The sequence below is a fragment of the Natrix helvetica genome (genome assembly GCF_964273705.1).
Source record: "Natrix helvetica genome assembly, chromosome: 12".
Lineage (NCBI taxonomy): Eukaryota > Metazoa > Chordata > Lepidosauria > Squamata > Natricidae > Natrix > Natrix helvetica.
The window spans coordinates 1-27,436 of record NC_138556.1 but is presented as its reverse complement, the minus strand read 5'-3'; positions in this window follow the sequence as shown (position 1 = coordinate 27,436).

Sequence of the window (27,436 nt, the reverse complement as noted above, 5' to 3'; positions counted from 1 at the left end):
CGTAACTTTTGACCCATCACTTTCGAACCACATGGACATGTTACTGGGGTCCTGAGTCGGGGAAGCTAAAAAACCACTCCATTCGCTGATCTGAGCATTTCCCGGGGAGTTAGACCTAAGCGTACCTCAGAATTGTCAAAAGAGCCCAAATCAGCCAGAAACTTCACGTTTGACCCAGAGCTCACTTTCGAACCACATGGACATGTTATTGGTGTCCTATGTCGGGAAGCTAATAAACCACTCCATTCGCTGATCTGAGCATTCCCAGGGGAGTTAGACCAAAGCTTACATCAGAATTGGCAAAAGAGCCCAATTCAGCCAGAAACGTAACTTTTGACCCATCACTTTCGAACCACATGGACATGTTACTGGGGTCCTGAGTCGGGGAAGCTAAAAAACCACTCCATTCGCTGATCTGAGCATTTCCCGGGGAGTTAGACCTAAGCGTACCTCAGAATTGTCAAAAGAGCCCAAATCAGCCAGAAACTTCACGTTTGACCCAGAGCTCACTTTCGAACCACATGGACATGTTATTGGTGTCCTATGTCGGGAAGCTAATAAACCACTCCATTCACTGATCTGAGCTATCCCTGAGGAGTTAGACCAAAGCTTACATCAGAATTGGCAAAAGAGCCAAATTCAGCCAGAAATGTGACATTTTACACCGAGCTGAATTTCGAATGACATGCATATGTTAGTGGTCTCCTGAGTCGGGGATGCTAAAAAACCACTCCATTCGCTGATCTGAGCATTTCCCGGGGAGTTAGACCTAAGCGTACCTCAGAATTGTCAAAAGAGCCCAAATCAGCCAGAAACTTCACGTTTGACCCAGAGCTCACTTTCGAACCACATGCACATGTTATTGGTGTCCTAGGTCGGGAAGATAATAAACCACTTCATTCTCTGATCTGAGCATTCCCCGAGGAGTTAGACCAAAGCTTACATCAGAATTGGCAAAAGAGCCCAATTCAGCCAGAAACGTCACGTTTGACCCAGAGCTCAGTTTCGAACAGGAAACACATATTAGTTATGTCCCATGAGAGGAAAGCTAAAAAACCACTCCATTCGCTGATCTGAACTTTCCCTGAGGAGTTAGACTAAATCGTATCTCAGAATTGGCAAAAAACCTGAATTCAGCCAGAAAACCTAACTTTTGACCCAGAGCTCGTTTCGGAACCACATACACATATTAGTTGGGTCCTGGGGTCGGGGAAGCTAGAAAACCACTCCATTCGCTGACCTGAATTTTCCCTGAGGAGTTAGACTAAATCGTATCCAAGAATTGTTAAAAAACCTGAATTCAGCCAGAAAACGTTACTTTTGTCCCAGAGCTCAGTTTCGAACACGACAGGAAAGTTAAAAAAAACCACTCCATTCGCTGATCTGAGCATTTCCCGGGGAGTTAGACCTAAGCGTACCTCAGAATTGGCAAAAGAGCCCAAATCAGCCAGAAACGTCACGTTTGACCCAGAGCTCAGTTTCGAACACGAAACACATATTGGTTATGTCCCATGACAGGAAAGCTAAAAAACCACTCCATTCGCTGATCTGAACTTTCCCTGAGGAGTTAGACTAAATCGTATCTCAGAATTGGCAAAAAACCTGAATTCAGCCAGAAAACCTAACTTTTGACCCAGATCTCAGTTTCGAACACGACAGGAAAGTTAAAAAAACCACTCCATTCGCTGATCTGACCAAAGCTCATCTCCCAATTGGCAAAGGAACTCAATAGAGCCAGAAAAAGGAACTTTTGACACAGAGCTCGTTTCAACCACATACACATCTTAGTGGTGTCCTGGGTCGGGGAAGCAAAAAACCACTCCATTCGCTCATCTGAGGTTTCCCTGAGGAGTTAGACCAAAGCTTATCTCCAAAATGGCAAAGGAACTCAATTAAGCCAGAAAACGTAATTTTTGACCCAGAGCTCTGTTTCGAACAACATACACATAGTGGTGTCCTAAATCGGGGAAGCTAAAGAACAATTCCATTCGCTCATCTGAGCTTTCCCTGAAGAGTTAGACCCATGACAGGAAAGCTAAAAAACCACTCCATTCGCTGATCTGAGCATTTCCCGGGGAGTTAGACCTAAGCGTACCTCAGAATTGTCAAAAGAGCCCAAATCAGCCAGAAACTTCACGTTTGACCCAGAGCTCACTTTCGAACCACATGGACATGTTATTGGTGTCCTATGTCGGGAAGCTAATAAACCACTCCATTCGCTGATCTGAGCATTCCCAGGGGAGTTAGACCAAAGCTTACATCAGAATTGGCAAAAGAGCCCAATTCAGCCAGAAACGTAACTTTTGACCCATCACTTTCGAACCACATGGACATGTTACTGGGGTCCTGAGTCGGGGAAGCTAAAAAACCACTCCATTCGCTGATCTGAGCATTTCCCGGGGAGTTAGACCTAAGCGTACCTCAGAATTGTCAAAAGAGCCCAAATCAGCCAGAAACTTCACGTTTGACCCAGAGCTCACTTTCGAACCACATGGACATGTTATTGGTGTCCTATGTCGGGAAGCTAATAAACCACTCCATTCGCTGATCTGAGCATTCCCAGGGGAGTTAGACCAAAGCTTACATCAGAATTGGCAAAAGAGCCCAATTCAGCCAGAAACGTAACTTTTGACCCATCACTTTCGAACCACATGGACATGTTACTGGGGTCCTGAGTCGGGGAAGCTAAAAAACCACTCCATTCGCTGATCTGAGCATTTCCCGGGGAGTTAGACCTAAGCGTACCTCAGAATTGGCAAAAGACCCCAGTTCAGCCAGAAACGTAAATTTTGACCTAGAGCTCACTTTCTGAGCATTCCCTGGGGAGTTAGACCAAAGCTTACATAAGAATTGGCAAAAGAGCCCAATTCAGCCAGAAACGTAACGTTTGACCCAGAGCTCACTTTCGAACCACATGCACATGTTACTGTTGTCCTTTGTCAGGAAGCTAAAAAACCACTCCATTCGCTGATCTGAGATTTCCCCGAGGAGTTAGACCAAAGCTTACGTCAGAATTGGCAAAAGAGCCCAAATCAGCCAGAAACGTAACGTTTGACCCAGAGCTCACTTTCGAACCACATGCACATGTTATTGTTGTCCTTTGTCGGGAAGCTAAAGAACCACTCCATTCACTGATCTGAGCTATCCCTGAGGAGTTAGACCAAAGCTTACATCAGAATTGGCAAAAGAGCCCAATTCAGCCAGAAACGTAACATTTTACACCGAGCTCAATTTCGAATGACATGCATATGTTAGTGGTCTCCTGAGTCGGGGAAGCAAAAAAACACTCCATTCGCTCATCTGAGGTTTCCCTGCAGAGTTAGACCAAAGCTTATCTCCAAAATGGCAAAGGAACTCAATTAAGCCAGAAAACGTAATTTTTGACCCAGAGCTCGGTTTCGAACAACATACACATAGTGGTGTCCTAAATCGGGGAAGCTAAAGAACAATTCCATTCGCTCATCTGAGCTTTCCCTGAAGAGTTAGACCCATGACAGGAAAGCTAAAAAACCACTCCATTCGCTGATCTGACCAAAGGACACCTCCCAATTGGCACAGGAACTCAATTAAGCCACAAAAGGGAACTTTTGACACAGAGCTCGTTTCAACCACATACACATCTTAGTGGTGTCCTGGGTCGGGGAAGCTAAAAAACCACTCCATTCGCTGATCTGAGCATTTCCCGGGGAGTTAGACATAAGCGTACCTCAGAATTGGCAAAAGAGCCCAAATCAGCCAGAAACTTCACGTTTGACCCAGAGCTCACTTTCGAACCACATGCACATGTTATTGGTGTCCCATCTCGGGAAGCTAATAAACCACTCCATTCGCTGATCTGAGCATTCCCAGGGGAGTTAGACCAAAGCTTACATCAGAATTGGCAAAAGAGCCCAATTCAGCCAGAAACGTAACTTTTGACCCAGAGATCACTTTCGAACCACATGGACATGTTACTGGGGTCCTGAGTCGGGGAAGCAAAAAAAGCACTCCATTCGCTGATCTGAGCATTTCCCGGGGAGTTAGACCTAAGCGTACCTCAGAATTGGCAAAACACCCCAGTTCAGCCAGAAACGTAACTTTTGACCTAGAGCTCACTTTCTGAGCATTCCCTGGGGAGTTAGACCAAAGCATACATCAGAATTGGCAGAAGAGCCCAATTCAGCTAGAAACGTAACTTTTGACCCAGAGCTCACTTTCGAACCACATGCACGTTACTGGTGTCCTGAATCGGGGAAGCTAAAAAAACCACTCTATTCGCTGATCTGAGATTTCCCCGAGGAGTTAGACCAAAGCTTACATCAGTATTGGCAAAAGAGCCCAATTCAGCCAGAAACGTAACGTTTGACCCAGAGCTCACTTTCGAACCACATGCACATGTTACTGTTGTCCTTTGTCGGGAAGCTAAAAAACCACTCCATTCGCTGATCTGATCTTTCCATGAGGAGTTAGACCAAAGCGTACCTCAGAATTGGCAAAAGAGTCCAATTCAGCCAGAAACGTAACTTTTGACCCAGAGCTCACTTTCGAACCACATTCACATGTTACTGGTGTCCTGAGTGGGGGAAGCTAAAAAACCACTCCATTCACTGATCTGAACTTTCCCCGAGGAGTTAGATCAAAGTATATATCAGAATTGGCAAAAGAGCCCAATTCAGCCAGAAACGTAACTTTTGACACAGAGCTCGGTTCCGAGCCACATACACATCTTAGTGGTTTCTTTGGTCGGGGAAGTGAAAAACCACACCATTCGCTGATCTGAGATTTCCCTGAAGATTTAGACCAAAGCTTATCTCCCATATGTCAAAGGAACTCTATTCAGCCAGAAAACGTAACTTTTGACCCAGAGCTCAGTTTAGAACACGACAGGAAAGCTAAAAAACCACTCCATTCGCTGATCTGACCAAAGCTCATCTCCCAAACGCAAAGGAACTCAATACAGCCAGAAAAAGGAACTTTTGACCCAGAGCTCGTTTCAACCACCTACACATCTTAGTGGTGTCCTGGGTCGGGGAAGCTAAAAAACCACCCCATTCGCTGATCTGAGATTTCCCCGAGGAGTTAGACCAAAGCTTACATCAGAATTGGCAAAAGAGCCCAATTCAGCCAGAAATGTCACGTTTGACCCAGAGCTCAGTTTCGAACACGAAACACATATTGGTTATGTCCCATGACAGGAAAGCTCCATTCGCTGATCTGAACTTTCCCTGAGGAGTTAGACTAAATAGTATCCCAGAATTGGCAAAAAAACTGAATTCAGCCAGAAAACCTAACTTTTGACCCAGAGCTCATTTCGGAACCACATAGACATCTTAGTTGGGTCCTGGGTCGGGGAAGCTAGAAAACCACTCCATTCGCTGACCTGAATTTTCCCTGAGGAGTTCGACTAAATCGTATCCAAGAATTGGTAAAAAACCTGAATTCAGCCAGAAAACGTTACTTTTGTCCTAGAGCTCAGTTTCGAACACGACAGGAAAGTTAAAAAAACCACTCCATTCGCTGATCTGACCAAAGCTCATCTCCCAATTGGCAAAGGAACTCAATACAGCCAGAAAAAGGAACTTTTGACACAGAGCTCGTTTCAACCACATACACATCTTAGTGGTGTCCTGGGTCGGGGAAGCTAAAAAACCACTCCATTCGCTCATCTGAACTTTCCCTGAGGAGTTAGACCAAAGCTTATCTCCAAAATGGCAAAGGAACTCAATTAAGCCAGAAAACGTAATTTTTGACCCAGAGCTCGGTTTCGAACAACATACACATAGTGGTGTCCTAAATCGGGGAAGCTAAAGAACAATGCCATTCGCTCATCTGAGCTTTCCCTGAAGAGTTAGACCCATGACAGGAAAGCTAAAAAACCACTCCATTCGCTGATCTGACCAAAGGCCACCATAGGAACTCAATTAAGCCACAAAAGGGAACTTTTGATCCAGAGCTCGTTTCAACCACATACACATCTTAGTCCTGGGTCGGGGAAGCTAAAAAACCTCTCCATTCGCTGATCTGAGATTTCCCCGAGGAGTTAGACCAAAGCTTACATCAGAATTGGCAAAAGAGCCCAATTCAGCCAGAAACGTAACTTTTGACCCAGAGCTCACTTTCGAACCACATGGACATGTTACTGGTGTCCTGAGTCGGGGAAGCTAAAAAACCACTCCATTCGCTGATCTGAGCATTTCCCGGGGAGTTAGACCTAAGCGTACCTCAGAATTGGCAAAAGAGCCCAAATCAGCCAGAAACTTCACGTTTGACCCAGAGCTCACTTTCGAACCACATGCACATGTTATTGGTGTCCTATGTCGGGAAGCTAAAAAACCACTCCATTCACTGATCTGAGCATTCCCAGGGGAGTTAGACCAAAGCTTACATCAGAATTGGCAAAAGAGGCCAATTCAGCCAGAAACGTAACTTTTGACCCAGAGCTCACTTTCAAACCACATGGAAATGTTACTGGTGTCCTGTCGGGGAAGCTAAAAAACCACTCCATTCGCTGATCTGAGCATTTCCCGGGGAGTTAGACCAAAGCTTACATCAGTATTGGCAAAAGAGCCCAATTCAGCCAGAAACGTAACGTTTGACCCAGAGCTCACTTTCGAACCACATGCACATGTTACTGTTGTCCTTTGTCGGGAAGCTAAAAAACCACTCCATTCGCTGATCTGATCTTTCCATGAGGAGTTAGACCAAAGCGTACCTCAGAATTGGCAAAAGAGTCCAATTCAGCCAGAAACGTAACTTTTGACCCAGAGCTCACTTTCGAACCACATTCACATGTTACTGGTGTCCTGAGGGGGGGAAGCTAAAAAACCACTCCATTCACTGATCTGAACTTTCCCCGAGGAGTTAGATCAAAGTATATATCAGAATTGGCAAAAGAGCCCAATTCAGCCAGAAACGTAACTTTTGACACAGAGCTCGGTTCCGAGCCACATACACATCTTAGTGGTTTCTTTGGTCGGGGAAGTGAAAAACCACACCATTCGCTGATCTGAGATTTCCCTGAAGATTTAGACCAAAGCTTATCTCCCATATGTCAAAGGAACTCTATTCAGCCAGAAAACGTAACTTTTGACCCAGAGCTCAGTTTAGAACACGACAGGAAAGCTAAAAAACCACTCCATTCGCTGATCTGACCAAAGCTCATCTCCCAAACGCAAAGGAACTCAATACAGCCAGAAAAAGGAACTTTTGACCCAGAGCTCGTTTCAACCACCTACACATCTTAGTGGTGTCCTGGGTCGGGGAAGCTAAAAAACCACCCCATTCGCTGATCTGAGATTTCCCCGAGGAGTTAGACCAAAGCTTACATCAGAATTGGCAAAAGAGCCCAATTCAGCCAGAAATGTCACGTTTGACCCAGAGCTCAGTTTCGAACACGAAACACATATTGGTTATGTCCCATGACAGGAAAGCTCCATTCGCTGATCTGAACTTTCCCTGAGGAGTTAGACTAAATAGTATCCCAGAATTGGCAAAAAAACTGAATTCAGCCAGAAAACCTAACTTTTGACCCAGAGCTCATTTCGGAACCACATAGACATCTTAGTTGGGTCCTGGGTCGGGGAAGCTAGAAAACCACTCCATTCGCTGACCTGAATTTTCCCTGAGGAGTTCGACTAAATCGTATCCAAGAATTGGTAAAAAACCTGAATTCAGCCAGAAAACGTTACTTTTGTCCTAGAGCTCAGTTTCGAACACGACAGGAAAGTTAAAAAAACCACTCCATTCGCTGATCTGACCAAAGCTCATCTCCCAATTGGCAAAGGAACTCAATACAGCCAGAAAAAGGAACTTTTGACACAGAGCTCGTTTCAACCACATACACATCTTAGTGGTGTCCTGGGTCGGGGAAGCTAAAAAACCACTCCATTCGCTCATCTGAACTTTCCCTGAGGAGTTAGACCAAAGCTTATCTCCAAAATGGCAAAGGAACTCAATTAAGCCAGAAAACGTAATTTTTGACCCAGAGCTCGGTTTCGAACAACATACACATAGTGGTGTCCTAAATCGGGGAAGCTAAAGAACAATGCCATTCGCTCATCTGAGCTTTCCCTGAAGAGTTAGACCCATGACAGGAAAGCTAAAAAACCACTCCATTCGCTGATCTGACCAAAGGCCACCATAGGAACTCAATTAAGCCACAAAAGGGAACTTTTGATCCAGAGCTCGTTTCAACCACATACACATCTTAGTCCTGGGTCGGGGAAGCTAAAAAACCTCTCCATTCGCTGATCTGAGATTTCCCCGAGGAGTTAGACCAAAGCTTACATCAGAATTGGCAAAAGAGCCCAATTCAGCCAGAAACGTAACTTTTGACCCAGAGCTCACTTTCGAACCACATGGACATGTTACTGGTGTCCTGAGTCGGGGAAGCTAAAAAACCACTCCATTCGCTGATCTGAGCATTTCCCGGGGAGTTAGACCTAAGCGTACCTCAGAATTGGCAAAAGAGCCCAAATCAGCCAGAAACTTCACGTTTGACCCAGAGCTCACTTTCGAACCACATGCACATGTTATTGGTGTCCTATGTCGGGAAGCTAAAAAACCACTCCATTCACTGATCTGAGCATTCCCAGGGGAGTTAGACCAAAGCTTACATCAGAATTGGCAAAAGAGGCCAATTCAGCCAGAAACGTAACTTTTGACCCAGAGCTCACTTTCAAACCACATGGAAATGTTACTGGTGTCCTGTCGGGGAAGCTAAAAAACCACTCCATTCGCTGATCTGAGCATTTCCCGGGGAGTTAGACCTAAGCGTACCTCAGAAGTGGCAAAAGAGCCCAAATCAGCCAGAAACTTCACGTTTGATCCAGAGCTCACTTTCGAACCACATGCACATGTTATTGGTGTCCTATGTCGGAAAGCTAAAAAACCACTCCATTCGCTGATCTGAGCATTTCCCGGGGAGTTAGACCTAAGCGTACCTCAGAATTGGCAAAAGAGCCCAATTCAGCCAGAAACGTAACTTTTGACCTAGAGCTCACTTTCTGAGCATTCCCTGGGGAGTTAGACCAAAGCTTACATCAGAATTGGCAGAAGAGCCCAATTCAGCTAGAAACGTAACTTTTGACCCTGAGCTCACTTTCGAACCACATGCACGTTACTGGTGTCCTGAATCGGGGAAGCTAAAAAAACCACTCCATTCGCTGATCTGAGATTTCCCCGAGGAGTTAGACCAAAGCTTACATCAGAATTGGCAAAAGAGCCCATTTCAGCCAGAAACGTAACATTTGACCCAGACCTCACTTTCGAACCACATGCACATGTTACTGTTGTCCTTTGTCGGGAAGCTAAAAAACCACTCCATTCGCTGATCTGAGCTTTCCCTGAGGAGTTAGACCAAAGCTTATATCAGAATTGGCAAAAGAGCCCAATTCAGCCAGAAACGTAACATTTTACACCGAGCTCAATTTCGAATGACATGCATATGTTAGTGGTCTCCTGAGTCGGGGAAGCTAAAAAACCACTCCATTCGCTGATCTGAGCATTTCCCGGGGAGTTAGACCTAAGCGTACCTCAGAAGTGGCAAAAGAGCCCAAATCAGCCAGAAACTTCACGTTTGATCCAGAGCTCACTTTCGAACCACATGCACATGTTATTGGTGTCCTATGTCGGAAAGCTAAAAAACCACTCCATTCGCTGATCTGAGCATTCCCCGAGGAGTTAGACCAAAGTTTACATCGGAATTGGCAAAAGAGCCCAATTCAGCCAGAAACGTAACTTTTGACCCAGACCTCACTTTCGAACCACATGGACATGTTACTGGTGTCCTGAGTCGGGGAAGCTAAAAAACCACTCCATTCGCTGATCTGAGCATTTCCCGGGGAGTTAGACCTAAGCGTACCTCAGAATTGGCAAAAGACCCCAATTCAGCCAGAAACGTAACTTTTGACCTAGAGCTCACTTTCTGAGCATTCCCTGGGGAGTTAGACCAAAGCTTACATCAGAATTGGCAGAAGAGCCTAATTCAGCTAGAAACGTAACTTTTGACCCTGAGCTCACTTTCGAACCACATGCACGTTACTGGTGTCCTGAATCGGGGAAGCTAAAAAAACCACTCCATTCGCTGATCTGAGATTTCCCCGAGGAGTTAGACCAAAGCTTACATCAGAATTGGCAAAAGAGCCCAATTCAGCCAGAAACGTAACGTTTGACCCAGAGCTCACTTTCGAACCACATGCACATGTTACTGTTGTCATTTGTCGGGAAGCTAAAAAACCACTCCATTCGCTGATCTGAGATTTCCCCGAGGAGTTAGACCAAAGCTTACATCAGAATTGGCAAAAGAGCCCATTTCAGCCAGAAACATAACGTTTGACCCAGACCTCACTTTCGAACCACATGCACATGTTACTGTTGTCCTTTGTCGGGAAGCTAAAAAACCACTCCATTCGCTGATCTGAGCTTTCCCTGAGGAGTTAGACCAAAGCTTACATCAGAATTGGCAAAAGAGTCCAATTCAGCCAGAAACGTAACATTTTACACCGAGCTCAATTTCGAATGACATGCATATGTTAGTGGTCTCCTGAGTCGGGGAAGCTAAAAAACCACTCCGTTCGCTGATCTGAGCATTTCCCGGGGAGTTAGACCTAAGCGTACCTCAGAAGTGGCAAAAGAGCCCAAATCAGCCAGAAACTTCACGTTTGATCCAGAGCTCACTTTCGAACCACATGCACATGTTATTGGTGTCCTATGTCGGAAAGCTAAAAAACCATTCCATTCGCTGATCTGAGCATTCCCCGAGGAGTTAGACCAAAGTTTACATCGGAATTGGCAAAAGAGCCCAATTCAGCCAGAAACGTAACGTTTGACCCAGAGCTCACTTTTGAACCACATGCACATGTTACTGTTGTCCTTTGTCGGGAAGCTAAAAAACCACTCCATTCGCTGATCTGAGCTTTCCCTGAGGAGTTAGACCAAAGCTTACATCAGAATTGGCAAAAGAGCCCAATTCAGCCAGAAACGTAACATTTTACACCGAGCTCAATTTCGAATGACATGCATAAGTTAGTGGTCTCCTGAGTCGGGGAAGCTAAAAAACCACTCCATTCGCTGATCTGAGCATTTCCCGGGGTGTTAGACCTAAGCGTACCTCAGAATTGGCAAAAGAGCCCAAATCAGCCAGAAACTTCACGTTTGACCCAGAGCTCACTTTCGAACCACATTAACATGTTATTGGTGTCCTATGTCTGGAAGCTAAAAAACCACTCCATTCGCTGATCTGAGCATTCCCAGGGGAGTTAGACCAAAGCTTACATCAGAATTGGCAAAAGAGCCCAATTCAGCCAGAAACGTAACTTTTGACCCAGACCTCACTTTCGAACCACATGGACAAGTTACTGGTGTCCTGAGTCAGGGAAGCTAAAAAAACACTCCATTCACTGATCTGAGCATTTCCCGGGGAGTTAGACCTAAGCGTACCTCAGAATTGGCAAAAGACCCCAATTCAGCCAGAAACGTAACTTTTGACCTAGAGCTCACTTTCTGAGCATTCCCTGGGGAGTTAGACCAAAGCTTACATCAGAATTGGCAGAAGAGCCCAATTCAGCTAGAAACGTAACTTTTGACCCTGAGCTCACTTTCGAACCACATGCACGTTACTGGTGTCCTGAATCGGGGAAGCTAAAAAAACCACTCCATTCGCTGATCTGAGATTTCCCCGAGGAGTTAGACCAAAGCTTACATCAGAATTGGCAAAAGAGCCCAATTCAGCCAGAAACGTAACGTTTGACCCAGACCTCACTTTCGAACCACATGCACATGTTACTGTTGTCCTTTGTCGGGAAGCTAAAAAACCACTCCATTCGCTGATCTGAGATTTCCCCGAGGAGTTAGACCAAAGCTTACATCAGAATTGGCAAAAGAGCCCATTTCAGCCAGAAACGTAACATTTGACCCAGACCTCACTTTCGAACCACATGCACATGTTACTGTTGTCCTTTGTCGGGAAGCTAAAAAACCACTCCATTCGCTGATCTGAGCTTTCCCTGAGGAGTTAGACCAAAGCTTACATCAGAATTGGCAAAAGAGCCCAATTCAGCCAGAAACGTAACATTTTACACCGAGCTCAATTTCGAATGACATGCATATGTTGTTGGTCTCCTGAGTCGGGGAAGTTAAAAAACCACTCCATTCGCTGATCTGAGCATTTCCCGGGGAGTTAGACCTAAGCGTACCTCAGAAGTGGCAAAAGAGCCCAAATCAGCCAGAAACTTCACGTTTGATCCAGAGCTCACTTTCGAACCACATGCACATGTTATTGGTGTCCTATGTCGGAAAGCTAAAAAACCACTCCATTCGCTGATCTGAGCATTCCCCGAGGAGTTAGACCAAAGTTTACATCGGAATTGGCAAAAGAGCCCAATTCAGCCAGAAACGTAACGTTTGACCCAGAGCTCACTTTTGAACCACATGCACATGTTACTGTTGTCCTTTGTCGGGAAGCTAAAAAACCACTCCATTCGCTGATCTGAGCTTTCCCTGAGGAGTTAGACCAAAGCTTACATCAGAATTGGCAAAAGAGCCCAATTCAGCCAGAAACGTAACTTTTGACCCAGGGTCGGGGTCTGGGTCAGGGTCAGGGGTCAAGGGTCAAGGTTGGCAACGACTCCATTCGCTGATCTGAGTTTTCCCCGAGGAGTTAGACCAAAGCTTACATCGGAATTGGCAAAAGAGCCCAATTCAGCCAGAAACGTCACGTTTGACCCAGAGCTCACTTTCGAACCACATGCACATTTGTTGTGGCCCAGCCGGTGCCGCTGTCACCAGTCTCCGAGAGTGATACTCCATACGAGTCAGCTCCAGAGGAGATGTGCGATCCTGGACAGGATTCAGGCTGAGCAGGAATCCGAGAGTCTGGTCGGCCACCAGGTGGCACCAGAGGCATGGAGCAGCGGTGAGAGCGAGAAGAGGAGGACTCCCAATGCCCTGCCTTGGAGCAGCGGAGAGGATAGTGACTCAGGACTTAGTAGGGCGTTTCTAGATGCCCGTTTCCGGCGCGCCCACAAACGCAAGGAGCGTGGGCGTAATTATAGGCAGTAAAGAGCTCTCAGGTGCTGTTTGGGAGACACCCTTTTTAGGTTATAAAAGGGTTGACTGGAGAGGCTCTGCGTAGCAATCAACAAAGGACTTTTGACAGCAACTCTAGTCTGGGATCCTGGCAAGCTGGATTGCTGCTTTTGTGTGTTCTGTCTTTGTGAGTTCTGTCTTGGTGGCTTGCTGCCACAAAACCTCTTGTCTGTTGGTTTAATAAACCTTGTTCCCTTGTACTGTTCTGGAGTGTGTGTGCTGTGTGGGCAACGGAGGAAGGGGGGGGTCAGAACAGATTGATTGCTACCCCAAACGTATCTCCATTCAGCTATGATGGAGCAACTTCAGGCGGAGAATGCTCTCTTCGCACAGCAACTTGCCTTGCTAACAGCGCAAGTTGCACAGCTCTCTGCTCCTGCCAACCCCCCACCCCCCCAGCAGCAACGAAGGAAATGCCCAGTGGCCATGCCGGATAAGTTTGATGGCAGTCCGAAACTTTTCCCGGTGTTCCTGGGCCAATGCCGGTTGTTCATTGCCTTGAGAGCGGAGGACTTTCCCACCGACCAGACGAAGGTGGGCTTTGTGATAAGCTTGCTCTCAGGCACAGCAGCACGGTGGGCTACGCCTTTGCTGACTCAGCCGAGCCCCTTGCTAGATGACTTCCAGGGTTTTTGCACTCATCTTCGGCTGATGTTCGAGGACCCCATCAAAGGAGAAACAGCCACCAGACTCCTGAAAGAGTTGCACCAAGGGCGTGGTTCTTTACTGGACTACGTTACCGAGTTCCGGCTGCTCAGTCAGGACTCTGAGTGGAATGAGCCAGCCCTTATGGATGCTTTTCAGGATGGCCTGTCAGAGGACCTGCAGGATGAGCTGGTGAGAGTGGACAGGCCTCCAACGTTTGACGCGTTGGTTCATCTATGCCTCCGGATTGACGGCCGGCTGCAGAGGCGGAGGCCTCGCCGAGCGTCCCGGGAGGTACTGAGAGTGCCAGTTCCACGAGAGACTCCTGTCCCACGAGAGGAGCCCATGGAGTTGGGTGCAGCCAGACCCCGCTTGTCACGCACGGAGATGGAGAGACGGCGTGCATGGGGGTTGTGTTTTTACTGTGGGGATCCGGGACATCTGGCTACGGGTTGCCCCAAGAAGGGAGGTAGAGGGGCTGCATGGTCGACGGCCCCCCCTCAACGACGGACCTCCGTCTCGGGAAACGGGGAAAGCCTGATCTGAGGGAGACTTCGGGTCAGGCACAGGCCGGAACAGAGGCGGAGGGGCCTCCACGACATCTGATTCTTGCAGCGCACATTCTCTTGTCGGGTAGTCCGCAGGGAATTCCAGCCCATGCCTTGGTCGATTCCGGGGCTACCACGAATTTTATGGATGCAGCATTTGTCACGAAATATCACGTCCCTCTGTGCCTGGTAGACCCTCCGATGCGAGTGGAGACCATTGACGGCCGGGTGCTTCTGTCTGGGCCCATCAAGAACGCCACGCAGCCTTTGTGCCTGATCCTCGGGGAGCATGAGGAGGCCATTCAATTTTACGTGGCTTCGGGTCTGCATTTCCCCGTGGTGTTGGGCTTGGCTTGGCTGCGGGCGCACGATCCCCAGATCCACTGGTCGCAGAACCGCATCTCGTTCCCGTCCTTGCAATGCGTGGACCATACCCGTCATGTTTGCGCGGCTCAGGTGCCCAGTTCGGCCGAGGTGACAGTGCCGCCGGATTTAGCGGAGTTCGCGGACGTGTTTTGCGAGCAGGAGGCGGATCAACTGCCACCGCACCGGCCTTACGACTATCCCATTGACCTGGTACCTGATGCGAAACTCCCGACGGACCGCCTATACTCCATGTCTGAACCGGAGTTGGCCGCATTGCGGGACTTCCTGGACAAGAACCTGGCCCGGGGTTTTATCCGGCCTTCGTCTTCACCCTTGTCTGCCCCGGTTTTGTTCGTCAAAAAGAAGACCGGGGATCTAAGACTTTGTTGCGATTACCGGCGCTTGAACGCCATCACGATCCGTAATCGCTACCCGTTGCCTCTGATTCCCGAGTTGTTGGAGCGGCTCCGGGAGGTGTGGTGTTTACAAAACTGGACTTACGTGGAGCTTACAATCTGGTTCGAGTCAGGGCGGGGGACGAATGGAAGACAGCTTTTGGCACCCGATACGGACATTTTGAGTATACGGTCATGCCGTTCGGGTTGACCAATGCCCCAGCTGTCTTCCAACATTTTATGAACGATATCTTTCGGGACCTTTTGGATCAGTTTGTCGTCATCTACCTGGACGACATCTTGATCTACTCTACGTCTCGGAAGGATCATCAACAGCACTTGCGTCAGGTCTTGCAGCGCCTTTGAAAGCATCGCTTGTTTGCCAAGCTGGAGAAGTGTCAGTTCTGGCAGACCACCATCGAGTTCCTGGGGCACCATATATCCCCTGAAGGAATTGTGATGGAGCCAGGCAAGGTGGAGGCATTACGAAGTTGGCAATCTCCTCGACGGATGAAAGACGTTCAGAGACTCCTCGGGTTTGCCAACTACTACCAGTCCTTCATCCCCGGCTTTGCTTTCTTGACCGCGCCCCTCACTCGGCTCCTGCAAAAGAAAGTGCCGTTTCACTGGGGGTCCATGGAGCAACAAGCGTTCGTGGCCTTGAAGCGCGCTTTTACAAAGGAGCTGATCTTGAAACACCCTGATCCCCATCGCCCCTTTGTAGTCGAGGCGGATGCGTCCAACATCGCGGTGGGGGCGGTGTTATTGCAGGCTCACGTCCCTGATGGCACCCTTTTCCCTTGCGCCTATTACTCTCGGAAACTCAATCCTTCCAAGCGCAATTATACCATCTGGGAGAAGGAGTTGCTGGCTATCAAGGCGGCGTTCGAAGCCTGGCGACATCACCTGGAGGGGGCCAGGCATCAGGTCGAAGTCCGGACAGACCATCGGAATCTGGAGTTTTTGACAACAGCGCGAAAGCTCAATCAGCGCCAGATCCGGTGGTCTCTGTTTTTTGCCCGGTTCCACTTCAAGGTCACGTATATCCCCAGTGCCTTGAACCAGAGGGCGGATGCCCTATCTAGAAAGCCGGAGTACTCAGACCCTGCTGACTCACTGCCCCCCCGGACGGTCCTACCCGTTGAGTCCTTCGCTGCAATCCAGGAACCCATGGATTTACGGTCGTTGATACGGAATGCGCAGCGAAACGACGAGTGGGTGGAACAACGGCGGGCAGAGGTAGGGCCGACATCCCCGTGGACCTTTGACGAGGACCTTTTGAGGTATCGGGATCGGCTCTATGTGCCTGCAGAACCGCTCCGTGGATTGGTTCTCTCCCAATGTCATGACACTCCGGCAGCGGGACACTTTGGCCTGTTCAAAACTTTGCACCTGGTTTCCCGTGCGTTTTGGTGGCCTCGCCTGCGACACGATGTGCAGACGTACGTCACGTCATGTGTGCAGTGTCGACAGGCCAAATCAGGGACGGGAGCTCCTCCAGGCTTGCTACAGCCATTGCCGACCCCGGACAGACCCTGGGGAGCCGTGTCCATGGACTTCTTGACGGAACTGCCTCCGTCGTCCGGTTTCACTACGGTCCTAGTGGTGGTGGACATGCTCACCAAGATGGCGCATTTCATCCCCTGCCAGAGATTGCCGACAGCCCGTGCCACCGCCCGCATGATCATCCAGCACGTGTTCCGGCTGCACGGCCTACCTGACCGGATCGTCTCCGATCGTGGTACACAATTCACGGCCCAGTTCTGGAAAGGGCTGATGGCCGCTCTTGACGTTCAAGTTTGTCTGTCCTCGGCGCACCATCCCGAAACCAATGGAGGGACGGAGAAGGTGATTGGGATTCTGGAACAATATCTGCGCTGCTTCGTGAACCAGCAGCAGAACAATTGGGCGGAGTACCTCGCCATGGCGGAGTTTGCGTTCAACAACTCGCAGCACTCCTCCACACGGACAACGCCTTTCATGGCGAACGTCGGGTACCACCCTTGTTTTTTCCCTCTCACCCCCGTGGACTCTCCAGTCCCCGCAGCGCAGGATTTCCTCTCTGAGCTTCAGGCGGTTCACCAGATGGTGCGCCGCTACTTGAAACAGGTGAAGGAGGATTACAAGCGGGTGGCGGACAGGTCTCGCCGTGCGGTGCCGGAATTGGCCGTGGGTGATCGCGTCTGGTTGTCCACGCGGTATCTTCCGTCCCACCGGCCTACGAGGAAGTTGGAACACCGGTATCTGGGGCCGTTCCCTGTGGAGGCCGTTATCAATCCGGTGGCCTATCGCCTGACCCTCCCGCGCTCGATGCAAGTACACCCGGTGTTCTATCGCTCCCTCCTGATCCCTGAGCGGTCGGATTGTCCTCTCCGATGTTCCTCTTCACCCCTGCCATCGTCGCCTGAGGTGCACGCACGGCCATCGCACAGAGTGACCCGGATCCGCGACTCGAGATGGCTCAAGGGTCGGTTTCAGTATTTGGTCGACTGGGCGGACGAGGACTCGGACGGGGGGTCCTGGACCGATGCAACGACTGTGCATGCTCCAGCTTTGGTGCGGGCCTATCATGGACAATTTCCCACCCGACCGCATCCCGAGTGTCAGGCCCGGGGGAAGGGCCCTGCGGTGAGGGATAGTGTTGTGGCCCAGCCCTTGCCGCTGTCACCAGACTCCGAGAGTGATACTCCATACGAGTCAGCTCCAGAGGAGATGTGCGATCCTGGACAGGATTCGGAGGCTGAGCAGGAATCCGAGAGTCTGGTCGGCCACCAGGTGGCGCCAGAGGCATGGAGCAGCGGTGAGAGCGAGAGGAGGAGGACTCCCGATGCCCTGCCTTGGAGCAGCGGAGAGGATAGTGACTCAGGACTTAGTAGGGCGTTTCTAGATGCCCGTTTCCGGCGCACCCACAAACGCAAGGAGCGTGGGCGTAATTACAGGCAGTAAAGAGCTCTCAGGTGCTGTTTGGGAGACGCCCTTTTTAGGTTATAAAAGGGTTGACTCTGGAGAGGCTCTGCGTAGCAATCAACAAAGGACTTTTGACAGCAACTCTAGTCTGGGATCCTGGCAAGCTGGATTGCTGCTTTTGTGTGTTCTGTCTTTGTGAGTTCTGTCTTGGTGGCTTGCTGCCACAAAACCTCTTGTCTGTTGGTGTAATAAACCTTGTTCCCTTGTACTGTTCCGGAGTGTGTGTGCTGTGTGGGCAACGGAGGAAGGGGGGTCAGAACACACATGTTATTGGTGTCCTATGTCGGGAAGCTAAAAAACCACTCCATTCGCTGATCTGAGCATTCCCAGGGGAGTTAGACCAAAGCTTACATCAGAATTGGCAAATGAGCCCAATTCAGCCAGAAACGTAACTTTTGACACAGAGCTCACTTTCAAACGACATGCATATGTTAGTGGTCTCCTGAGTCGGGGAAGCGAAAGAACGACTCCATTCGCTGATCTGAGATTTCCCCGAGGAGTTAGACCAAAGCTTACATCAGAATTGGCAAAAGAGCCCAATTCAGCCAGAAATCGTGACTTTTGACCCAGAGCTCGGTTTCGAACAACATACACATATTAGTGGTGTCCTAAATCAGGGAAGCTAAAGAACAATTCCATTCGCTCATCTGAGCTTTCCCTGAAGAGTTAGACCCATGACAGGAAAGCTAAAAAACCACTCCATTCGCTGATCTGACCAAAGGCCACCTCCCAATTGGCATAGGAACTCAATTAAGCCACAAATGGAACTTTTGATCCAGAGCTCGTTTCAACCACATACACATCTTAGTCCTGGGTCGGGGAAGCTAAAAAAAACCACTCCATTCGCTGATCTGAGGTTTCCCTGAGGAGTTAGACCAAAGCTTACATCAGAATTAGCAAAAGAGCCCAATTCAGCCAGAAACGTAAGTTTTGACCCAGAGCTCACTTTCGAACCACATGGACATGTTACTGGTGTCCTGAGTCGGGGAAGCTAAAAAACCACTCCATTCGCTGATCTGAGCATTTCCCGGGGAGTTAGACCTAAGCGTACCTCAGAATTGGCAAAAGAGCCCAATTCAGCCAGAAACGTAACTTTTTACCTAGAGCTCACTTTCTGAGCATTCCCTGGGGAGTTAGACGAAAGCTTACATCAGAATTGGCAAAAGAGCCCAATTCAGCCAGAAAGGTAACTTTTGACCCAGAACTCACTTTCGAACCACATGCCCATGTTACTGGTGTCCTTTGTCGGGAAACTAAAAAACCACTCCATTCGCTGATCTGAGCATTTCCCGGGGTGTTAGACCTAAGCGTACCTCAGAATTGGCAAAAGAGCCCAAATCAGCCAGAAACTTCACGTTTGACCCAGAGCTCACTTTCGAACCACATTAACATGTTATTGGTGTCCTATGTCTGGAAGCTAAAAAACCACTCCATTCGCTGATCTGAGCATTCCCAGGGGAGTTAGACCAAAGCTTACATCAGAATTGGCAAAAGAGCCCAATTCAGCCAGAAACGTAACTTTTGACCCAGACCTCACTTTCGAACCACATGGACAAGTTACTGGTGTCCTGAGTCAGGGAAGCTAAAAAAACACTCCATTCACTGATCTGAGCATTTCCCGGGGAGTTAGACCTAAGCGTACCTCAGAATTGGCAAAAGACCCCAATTCAGCCAGAAACGTAACTTTTGACCTAGAGCTCACTTTCTGAGCATTCCCTGGGGAGTTAGACCAAAGCTTACATCAGAATTGGCAGAAGAGCCCAATTCAGCTAGAAACGTAACTTTTGACCCTGAGCTCACTTTCGAACCACATGCACGTTACTGGTGTCCTGAATCGGGGAAGCTAAAAAAACCACTCCATTCGCTGATCTGAGATTTCCCCGAGGAGTTAGACCAAAGCTTACATCAGAATTGGCAAAAGAGCCCAATTCAGCCAGAAACGTAACGTTTGACCCAGACCTCACTTTCGAACCACATGCACATGTTACTGTTGTCCTTTGTCGGGAAGCTAAAAAACCACTCCATTCGCTGATCTGAGATTTCCCCGAGGAGTTAGACCAAAGCTTACATCAGAATTGGCAAAAGAGCCCATTTCAGCCAGAAACGTAACATTTGACCCAGACCTCACTTTCGAACCACATGCACATGTTACTGTTGTCCTTTGTCGGGAAGCTAAAAAACCACTCCATTCGCTGATCTGAGCTTTCCCTGAGGAGTTAGACCAAAGCTTACATCAGAATTGGCAAAAGAGCCCAATTCAGCCAGAAACGTAACATTTTACACCGAGCTCAATTTCGAATGACATGCATATGTTGTTGGTCTCCTGAGTCGGGGAAGTTAAAAAACCACTCCATTCGCTGATCTGAGCATTTCCCGGGGAGTTAGACCTAAGCGTACCTCAGAAGTGGCAAAAGAGCCCAAATCAGCCAGAAACTTCACGTTTGATCCAGAGCTCACTTTCGAACCACATGCACATGTTATTGGTGTCCTATGTCGGAAAGCTAAAAAACCACTCCATTCGCTGATCTGAGCATTCCCCGAGGAGTTAGACCAAAGTTTACATCGGAATTGGCAAAAGAGCCCAATTCAGCCAGAAACGTAACGTTTGACCCAGAGCTCACTTTTGAACCACATGCACATGTTACTGTTGTCCTTTGTCGGGAAGCTAAAAAACCACTCCATTCGCTGATCTGAGCTTTCCCTGAGGAGTTAGACCAAAGCTTACATCAGAATTGGCAAAAGAGCCCAATTCAGCCAGAAACGTAACTTTTGACCCAGGGTCGGGGTCTGGGTCAGGGTCAGGGGTCAAGGGTCAAGGTTGGCAACGACTCCATTCGCTGATCTGAGTTTTCCCCGAGGAGTTAGACCAAAGCTTACATCGGAATTGGCAAAAGAGCCCAATTCAGCCAGAAACGTCACGTTTGACCCAGAGCTCACTTTCGAACCACATGCACATTTGTTGTGGCCCAGCCGGTGCCGCTGTCACCAGTCTCCGAGAGTGATACTCCATACGAGTCAGCTCCAGAGGAGATGTGCGATCCTGGACAGGATTCAGGCTGAGCAGGAATCCGAGAGTCTGGTCGGCCACCAGGTGGCACCAGAGGCATGGAGCAGCGGTGAGAGCGAGAAGAGGAGGACTCCCAATGCCCTGCCTTGGAGCAGCGGAGAGGATAGTGACTCAGGACTTAGTAGGGCGTTTCTAGATGCCCGTTTCCGGCGCGCCCACAAACGCAAGGAGCGTGGGCGTAATTATAGGCAGTAAAGAGCTCTCAGGTGCTGTTTGGGAGACACCCTTTTTAGGTTATAAAAGGGTTGACTGGAGAGGCTCTGCGTAGCAATCAACAAAGGACTTTTGACAGCAACTCTAGTCTGGGATCCTGGCAAGCTGGATTGCTGCTTTTGTGTGTTCTGTCTTTGTGAGTTCTGTCTTGGTGGCTTGCTGCCACAAAACCTCTTGTCTGTTGGTTTAATAAACCTTGTTCCCTTGTACTGTTCTGGAGTGTGTGTGCTGTGTGGGCAACGGAGGAAGGGGGGGGTCAGAACAGATTGATTGCTACCCCAAACGTATCTCCATTCAGCTATGATGGAGCAACTTCAGGCGGAGAATGCTCTCTTCGCACAGCAACTTGCCTTGCTAACAGCGCAAGTTGCACAGCTCTCTGCTCCTGCCAACCCCCCACCCCCCCAGCAGCAACGAAGGAAATGCCCAGTGGCCATGCCGGATAAGTTTGATGGCAGTCCGAAACTTTTCCCGGTGTTCCTGGGCCAATGCCGGTTGTTCATTGCCTTGAGAGCGGAGGACTTTCCCACCGACCAGACGAAGGTGGGCTTTGTGATAAGCTTGCTCTCAGGCACAGCAGCACGGTGGGCTACGCCTTTGCTGACTCAGCCGAGCCCCTTGCTAGATGACTTCCAGGGTTTTTGCACTCATCTTCGGCTGATGTTCGAGGACCCCATCAAAGGAGAAACAGCCACCAGACTCCTGAAAGAGTTGCACCAAGGGCGTGGTTCTTTACTGGACTACGTTACCGAGTTCCGGCTGCTCAGTCAGGACTCTGAGTGGAATGAGCCAGCCCTTATGGATGCTTTTCAGGATGGCCTGTCAGAGGACCTGCAGGATGAGCTGGTGAGAGTGGACAGGCCTCCAACGTTTGACGCGTTGGTTCATCTATGCCTCCGGATTGACGGCCGGCTGCAGAGGCGGAGGCCTCGCCGAGCGTCCCGGGAGGTACTGAGAGTGCCAGTTCCACGAGAGACTCCTGTCCCACGAGAGGAGCCCATGGAGTTGGGTGCAGCCAGACCCCGCTTGTCACGCACGGAGATGGAGAGACGGCGTGCATGGGGGTTGTGTTTTTACTGTGGGGATCCGGGACATCTGGCTACGGGTTGCCCCAAGAAGGGAGGTAGAGGGGCTGCATGGTCGACGGCCCCCCCTCAACGACGGACCTCCGTCTCGGGAAACGGGGAAAGCCTGATCTGAGGGAGACTTCGGGTCAGGCACAGGCCGGAACAGAGGCGGAGGGGCCTCCACGACATCTGATTCTTGCAGCGCACATTCTCTTGTCGGGTAGTCCGCAGGGAATTCCAGCCCATGCCTTGGTCGATTCCGGGGCTACCACGAATTTTATGGATGCAGCATTTGTCACGAAATATCACGTCCCTCTGTGCCTGGTAGACCCTCCGATGCGAGTGGAGACCATTGACGGCCGGGTGCTTCTGTCTGGGCCCATCAAGAACGCCACGCAGCCTTTGTGCCTGATCCTCGGGGAGCATGAGGAGGCCATTCAATTTTACGTGGCTTCGGGTCTGCATTTCCCCGTGGTGTTGGGCTTGGCTTGGCTGCGGGCGCACGATCCCCAGATCCACTGGTCGCAGAACCGCATCTCGTTCCCGTCCTTGCAATGCGTGGACCATACCCGTCATGTTTGCGCGGCTCAGGTGCCCAGTTCGGCCGAGGTGACAGTGCCGCCGGATTTAGCGGAGTTCGCGGACGTGTTTTGCGAGCAGGAGGCGGATCAACTGCCACCGCACCGGCCTTACGACTATCCCATTGACCTGGTACCTGATGCGAAACTCCCGACGGACCGCCTATACTCCATGTCTGAACCGGAGTTGGCCGCATTGCGGGACTTCCTGGACAAGAACCTGGCCCGGGGTTTTATCCGGCCTTCGTCTTCACCCTTGTCTGCCCCGGTTTTGTTCGTCAAAAAGAAGACCGGGGATCTAAGACTTTGTTGCGATTACCGGCGCTTGAACGCCATCACGATCCGTAATCGCTACCCGTTGCCTCTGATTCCCGAGTTGTTGGAGCGGCTCCGGGAGGTGTGGTGTTTACAAAACTGGACTTACGTGGAGCTTACAATCTGGTTCGAGTCAGGGCGGGGGACGAATGGAAGACAGCTTTTGGCACCCGATACGGACATTTTGAGTATACGGTCATGCCGTTCGGGTTGACCAATGCCCCAGCTGTCTTCCAACATTTTATGAACGATATCTTTCGGGACCTTTTGGATCAGTTTGTCGTCATCTACCTGGACGACATCTTGATCTACTCTACGTCTCGGAAGGATCATCAACAGCACTTGCGTCAGGTCTTGCAGCGCCTTTGAAAGCATCGCTTGTTTGCCAAGCTGGAGAAGTGTCAGTTCTGGCAGACCACCATCGAGTTCCTGGGGCACCATATATCCCCTGAAGGAATTGTGATGGAGCCAGGCAAGGTGGAGGCATTACGAAGTTGGCAATCTCCTCGACGGATGAAAGACGTTCAGAGACTCCTCGGGTTTGCCAACTACTACCAGTCCTTCATCCCCGGCTTTGCTTTCTTGACCGCGCCCCTCACTCGGCTCCTGCAAAAGAAAGTGCCGTTTCACTGGGGGTCCATGGAGCAACAAGCGTTCGTGGCCTTGAAGCGCGCTTTTACAAAGGAGCTGATCTTGAAACACCCTGATCCCCATCGCCCCTTTGTAGTCGAGGCGGATGCGTCCAACATCGCGGTGGGGGCGGTGTTATTGCAGGCTCACGTCCCTGATGGCACCCTTTTCCCTTGCGCCTATTACTCTCGGAAACTCAATCCTTCCAAGCGCAATTATACCATCTGGGAGAAGGAGTTGCTGGCTATCAAGGCGGCGTTCGAAGCCTGGCGACATCACCTGGAGGGGGCCAGGCATCAGGTCGAAGTCCGGACAGACCATCGGAATCTGGAGTTTTTGACAACAGCGCGAAAGCTCAATCAGCGCCAGATCCGGTGGTCTCTGTTTTTTGCCCGGTTCCACTTCAAGGTCACGTATATCCCCAGTGCCTTGAACCAGAGGGCGGATGCCCTATCTAGAAAGCCGGAGTACTCAGACCCTGCTGACTCACTGCCCCCCCGGACGGTCCTACCCGTTGAGTCCTTCGCTGCAATCCAGGAACCCATGGATTTACGGTCGTTGATACGGAATGCGCAGCGAAACGACGAGTGGGTGGAACAACGGCGGGCAGAGGTAGGGCCGACATCCCCGTGGACCTTTGACGAGGACCTTTTGAGGTATCGGGATCGGCTCTATGTGCCTGCAGAACCGCTCCGTGGATTGGTTCTCTCCCAATGTCATGACACTCCGGCAGCGGGACACTTTGGCCTGTTCAAAACTTTGCACCTGGTTTCCCGTGCGTTTTGGTGGCCTCGCCTGCGACACGATGTGCAGACGTACGTCACGTCATGTGTGCAGTGTCGACAGGCCAAATCAGGGACGGGAGCTCCTCCAGGCTTGCTACAGCCATTGCCGACCCCGGACAGACCCTGGGGAGCCGTGTCCATGGACTTCTTGACGGAACTGCCTCCGTCGTCCGGTTTCACTACGGTCCTAGTGGTGGTGGACATGCTCACCAAGATGGCGCATTTCATCCCCTGCCAGAGATTGCCGACAGCCCGTGCCACCGCCCGCATGATCATCCAGCACGTGTTCCGGCTGCACGGCCTACCTGACCGGATCGTCTCCGATCGTGGTACACAATTCACCGGCCCAGTTCTGGAAAGGGCTGATGGCCGCTCTTGACGTTCAAGTTTGTCTGTCCTCGGCGCACCATCCCGAAACCAATGGAGGGACGGAGAAGGTGATTGGGATTCTGGAACAATATCTGCGCTGCTTCGTGAACCAGCAGCAGAACAATTGGGCGGAGTACCTCGCCATGGCGGAGTTTGCGTTCAACAACTCGCAGCACTCCTCCACACGGACAACGCCTTTCATGGCGAACGTCGGGTACCACCCTTGTTTTTTCCCTCTCACCCCCGTGGACTCTCCAGTCCCCGCAGCGCAGGATTTCCTCTCTGAGCTTCAGGCGGTTCACCAGATGGTGCGCCGCTACTTGAAACAGGTGAAGGAGGATTACAAGCGGGTGGCGGACAGGTCTCGCCGTGCGGTGCCGGAATTGGCCGTGGGTGATCGCGTCTGGTTGTCCACGCGGTATCTTCCGTCCCACCGGCCTACGAGGAAGTTGGAACACCGGTATCTGGGGCCGTTCCCTGTGGAGGCCGTTATCAATCCGGTGGCCTATCGCCTGACCCTCCCGCGCTCGATGCAAGTACACCCGGTGTTCTATCGCTCCCTCCTGATCCCTGAGCGGTCGGATTGTCCTCTCCGATGTTCCTCTTCACCCCTGCCATCGTCGCCTGAGGTGCACGCACGGCCATCGCACAGAGTGACCCGGATCCGCGACTCGAGATGGCTCAAGGGTCGGTTTCAGTATTTGGTCGACTGGGCGGACGAGGACTCGGACGGGGGGTCCTGGACCGATGCAACGACTGTGCATGCTCCAGCTTTGGTGCGGGCCTATCATGGACAATTTCCCACCCGACCGCATCCCGAGTGTCAGGCCCGGGGGAAGGGCCCTGCGGTGAGGGATAGTGTTGTGGCCCAGCCCTTGCCGCTGTCACCAGACTCCGAGAGTGATACTCCATACGAGTCAGCTCCAGAGGAGATGTGCGATCCTGGACAGGATTCGGAGGCTGAGCAGGAATCCGAGAGTCTGGTCGGCCACCAGGTGGCGCCAGAGGCATGGAGCAGCGGTGAGAGCGAGAGGAGGAGGACTCCCGATGCCCTGCCTTGGAGCAGCGGAGAGGATAGTGACTCAGGACTTAGTAGGGCGTTTCTAGATGCCCGTTTCCGGCGCACCCACAAACGCAAGGAGCGTGGGCGTAATTACAGGCAGTAAAGAGCTCTCAGGTGCTGTTTGGGAGACGCCCTTTTTAGGTTATAAAAGGTTGACTCTGGAGAGGCTCTGCGTAGCAATCAACAAAGGACTTTTGACAGCAACTCTAGTCTGGGATCCTGGCAAGCTGGATTGCTGCTTTTGTGTGTTCTGTCTTTGTGAGTTCTGTCTTGGTGGCTTGCTGCCACAAAACCTCTTGTCTGTTGGTGTAATAAACCTTGTTCCCTTGTACTGTTCCGGAGTGTGTGTGCTGTGTGGGCAACGGAGGAAGGGGGGTCAGAACACACATGTTATTGGTGTCCTATGTCGGGAAGCTAAAAAACCACTCCATTCGCTGATCTGAGCATTCCCAGGGGAGTTAGACCAAAGCTTACATCAGAATTGGCAAATGAGCCCAATTCAGCCAGAAACGTAACTTTTGACACAGAGCTCACTTTCAAACGACATGCATATGTTAGTGGTCTCCTGAGTCGGGGAAGCGAAAGAACGACTCCATTCGCTGATCTGAGATTTCCCCGAGGAGTTAGACCAAAGCTTACATCAGAATTGGCAAAAGAGCCCAATTCAGCCAGAAATCGTGACTTTTGACCCAGAGCTCGGTTTCGAACAACATACACATATTAGTGGTGTCCTAAATCAGGGAAGCTAAAGAACAATTCCATTCGCTCATCTGAGCTTTCCCTGAAGAGTTAGACCCATGACAGGAAAGCTAAAAAACCACTCCATTCGCTGATCTGACCAAAGGCCACCTCCCAATTGGCATAGGAACTCAATTAAGCCACAAATGGAACTTTTGATCCAGAGCTCGTTTCAACCACATACACATCTTAGTCCTGGGTCGGGGAAGCTAAAAAAAACCACTCCATTCGCTGATCTGAGGTTTCCCTGAGGAGTTAGACCAAAGCTTACATCAGAATTAGCAAAAGAGCCCAATTCAGCCAGAAACGTAAGTTTTGACCCAGAGCTCACTTTCGAACCACATGGACATGTTACTGGTGTCCTGAGTCGGGGAAGCTAAAAAACCACTCCATTCGCTGATCTGAGCATTTCCCGGGGAGTTAGACCTAAGCGTACCTCAGAATTGGCAAAAGAGCCCAATTCAGCCAGAAACGTAACTTTTTACCTAGAGCTCACTTTCTGAGCATTCCCTGGGGAGTTAGACGAAAGCTTACATCAGAATTGGCAAAAGAGCCCAATTCAGCCAGAAAGGTAACTTTTGACCCAGAACTCACTTTCGAACCACATGCCCATGTTACTGGTGTC